This window comes from Galeopterus variegatus, unplaced genomic scaffold, assembly GCF_000696425.1.
Source record: "Galeopterus variegatus unplaced genomic scaffold, G_variegatus-3.0.2 Scaffold2133, whole genome shotgun sequence".
Taxonomy (NCBI): domain Eukaryota; kingdom Metazoa; phylum Chordata; class Mammalia; order Dermoptera; family Cynocephalidae; genus Galeopterus; species Galeopterus variegatus.
Window position 1 is genome coordinate 96,643 of NW_007728244.1, and position 3,884 is coordinate 100,526.

General features: G+C 50.0%; 1 protein-coding gene across 1 annotated transcript in view; it reads right to left on the reverse strand.

Moving 5' to 3' along the window:
- The window catches only part of CAMSAP3 (calmodulin regulated spectrin-associated protein family, member 3), a 23,002-nt gene that overhangs the window by 15,326 nt on the left and 3,792 nt on the right, over positions 1-3,884 (reverse strand). The window lies entirely within an intron of this gene.

A 3,884-nucleotide genomic window follows, 5' to 3' on the forward strand; every position in this document is an offset into this window, starting at 1 on the left:
GGGCGGAGTCCAGGTGCGTCCCGCCCCCGGGCCCGGACCAGGACCAGGACCCCGGCAGGTCCCCTCGCCTCGCCCGGCCCCAGCCTCGGGGTGCCTTGGGCAGGGCGGGCCCGGACTGCGGTGATGGGGGAGGGAGGCTGCGGAGGAGTGTGTGTGTGCGTGTGTGCGTGTGTGCGTGTGTGTGCGTGTGTGTGCGAGTGTGCGTGTGCGTGTGTGTGCCTGTGTGTGTGTGTGCGAGTGTACGTGTGTGTGCCTGTGAGTGTGCGCGCGTGTGTGCGAGTGTGCGTGTGCGCGCGCGTGTGTGTGCGAGTGCGTGTGTGCCTTGTGAGTGTGCGCGTGTGCATGTGAGAATGTGTGCGCGTGTGTGTGCGTGTGCGAGTGTGCGTACGGGTGCGCGCGCGTGTGCGCGTGAGTGTGTGCGTGTGCACGTGTGAGAGTGTGTGCGCGCGAGTGTGTGTGCGTGTGAGTGTGTGAGTGCGCTTGTGTGCGTGTGCGCGTGTGAGTGTGTGCGCGAGTGTGTGTGCGTGTGAGTGAGTGCGCGTGTGCGTTTGCGCACGCGCCTTGTGCACTGGACAGGATCAAGGACCCTGGGGGGATGTGTGTGCCCAGGGGTCTACCCTTAGGGGAACGAGGACCTGCGCGGGCGCAGGCAGTAAGCAGTAGGCAGCGTGCGCAAGCAGTAGGCAGCGTGCGCGTGTGTGCACCTGTTTCTGATTGTGTTTGTGAAGTCACAAGAATGCGTATCTGTGTGCATCTCTGAATGTATTTGGGTGGTGACCGAGTATATGGGAGAGTGTCTGCGTGTGCGTATCTGGGCGTGAATGTGACTGTGTGTGCAGAAATGCGTGTGTCCGTGTTTTGAACATGTGTTGTGTGTGCAAGAACCTGTGGTATGTAGGCATCTGTATCCTGAGGATAGAAGGGATGAGTGTGAGTTTCTGTTTAGTGAGTGTGTATGAATGTATTTGTGTACATTTGAACGTATCTGTGTGTTGTACAAAGGTGTGGTTGATGTCTGTCAATGCTGGACGATGGGAAAGAAATTGAGAGTGTGTGTATTTATGCAGGAGTGTGGCTACCTGTGTCCATGAGTGTGTTTGTATGGCTGTTGTGGGTATAGGAGGACACTTCAAGAAGTTCATGGAACTTTTTTGTTTGTTTGTATTTGTGCCTGGCCAGTACCTGCATCCGAACCCTTGACCTTGGTGTCACAACCCAGGTGCTCCAACGGATCTAATCGGCTAGCCCTATCTTCCAATCCTATTTTTCCATGAACTTCTTGAAATAACTTCATATTTGCAAATGTCTGTGTGTGTATTTGTGGTTTCTGCAGTATTCGTTGGGGGAGGGTTCTGACTGTGTGTAGGTGAGGATGTATTTGTGTCTAAGTGCATTTGTACATGCATATGGGAATGTGGTTGTGTGCATGTGGGTATGCACACGTGAGGATTCTGAATGTATTTTTGTGCATATATGTGTGTTTACATACGAGTTTAACTGTGTGTGTTGAATATATGGTGTGAGTCTGAGTATGACAGGATTAGTAAACCATTGAAGTGTGGATAACTGTACCAGAATTCCTATTTCTTTTTTGGTTGGGGTGGGGAGGCAGCTGGCCAGTATGGGGATCCGAACCTGTGACCTTAGCGTTACCAGCACCACGTTCTCCGGAGTGAGCTAACTGGCCAGCCCAAGAATTCCTGTTTCTAAAAGTATTCGTGAGAGTACAAGTGTGCATATTTATCTAAAAATTGCATATGATTGCAGTGCTCATATTTGTTGTTGAATGAATGTTTACCAAATTGTAAATATTGGAGGGATACATACAATCTGAACTGCCAAAAAATTAAAAAATAAATAAAATAATAAAAATTGCATATGTATGTAAGTTAACGTATTTGTGAGTGGTTTGAATCTGATTGTGTATGTCAGCATGAAGGTATGTGTGTACGAATGTGTTATGAGTACAGATACTTGTGTACGTGAGTGCCGTTGTGTGAGTGTTACTGGGTATATTTGTAAATGACTGAGCCCCTATTTGCGGATATTTCTTGAATATTTGTGTGTGTTCCATTGTATTTTTGTATCAAAACATCTGATACGTGCCTCTTAGCAGTGTGTAATCACGAAGCCCAAGTGTCTGTGTTTGTGTGTTTGGTCCTTCCAGGTCTGTATGCCCAGGTGTGTATATCTGGGTGTTGCTGTGTGTATAATAAGTGTACGCATGTGTATGGGTGTGTATGTTATCTTTTTATCTCTCACTTGCTGGGTGTATTTGTGTGCATGAAGCTGACATCTCTATCTGTGTGAATTTGTCGATATTTGCATGGGACCGTGTGTGAGCACTGACATCCACAAGGTCCCAAGGTGCATGTGTGTGTATCTGTTTTCTGAATGTAAGCTGAGTATCTCAACGAATCTCTTTATGTGTGAGTGCATTCGTGGGTGGCTCTACGTACCTGGATATGAGTATATGACTGTGGTTGTGTGCGTGTAGGTATGTATGTGTGAGCAATTGTGTTTTGAATGAATTTGTGGGTGTATTTATATGCATCAAGATACATGTGTGTGTCATGTGACTGAGGCTGGGTGGGTGAATTCTCTCTAAAGGAATGTAAGTGTGAGTCTGTGCATTTACAGCTACAGAGGGGGTTTCAATCTACACACCCCCAAATTATCTTTGATTATATATATTTGTGGGGTACAGAGTTGACTATCAGTATTTGTGTACAGTATGTGATGATCAAATCAATATTATTAGCATGTTCATCATTACAATTTGTAATTATTTTTGAATTATCTTTGATTATATATATTTGTGGGGTACAGAGTTGACTATCAGTATTTGTGTACAGTATGTGATGATCAAATCAATATTATTAGCATGTTCATCATTACAATTCGTAATTGTTCTTTGTGTCCCTTACCCAATTACTCCCTAACCCCCCTCCCCAGTGTTTTCTTGACTATACAAAATGCTACAAGATGAAAAGTCACTATAGCATACAGGTCCCTGAGACCCCCAACTCCAGATAGTGACCCCCGAGTCAGCCCTTTGTTGAAATTCCTGGGTCCCCCAGACGTATGTTGTTTGCATGTGTTTGGGGCGTGGGTCTCATGGTCCAGAGCGTGTGACCAGGAAAGGGGGTGGGTGTGCCAGAGGGAGGGGCGCTGGGGCGTGGGCTCTCCTGTCTGGATGTGCCTGTGCAGGAGAGGGTGTGGGCACACAAAGGGGCCAGTGTATATGTGTTTGCGCACACGTGCGGGTGTGTACCATGCGTGTGCCCGGGCTCCTGTCCCAGTCCCCTTGAAGGACCTAAATAAGATCCTTTCCCCACTGAGCCTCAGTTTCCCATCTGCAGCACTGCAGGGTATCTGGGGCTCCTGGCATGGGGAGATGTCACTGGCAGAAAAGGGTGTGCCTGTCATGCCCCCCTCCTTCTGTGAGCGTGGCATGTCCTGCTGGCTCACACACATGTTTGCTTTTCCTAGGAAGGTTCCCATGACCTCTCGGGACCCCAAGGGTACCTGCTACTGTCTTTCCCCTGGGATGTGTAGTGAATACGCAGGCACAGGCTTCCTGCCCTGGCTGGGGGCTACGGGCCCTCTCCCATCCTGGGCTGGGAGGGGTGAAGGGGTATCTGGAGGTGTTGGAGCAGGAGCTGGGAGCAGTGCCCCCGCCCTGGGTGCCAGGGGCCTGCTAGGACCCAGCCCCCACACTGGGCGGACTGGAACGCCTGGCTGGGCTAGACCGCCCCACCCACACACAGCCGCTGGAACGAAGTCCCACCTGCCCCTGGGGGCCTCTTCCTGCGGCCCAAGCAGCCTCAGACACACTGGCTCCCCTGTGTGCATGGGGTGGCCCCCTCCCCGCACCACCCCCT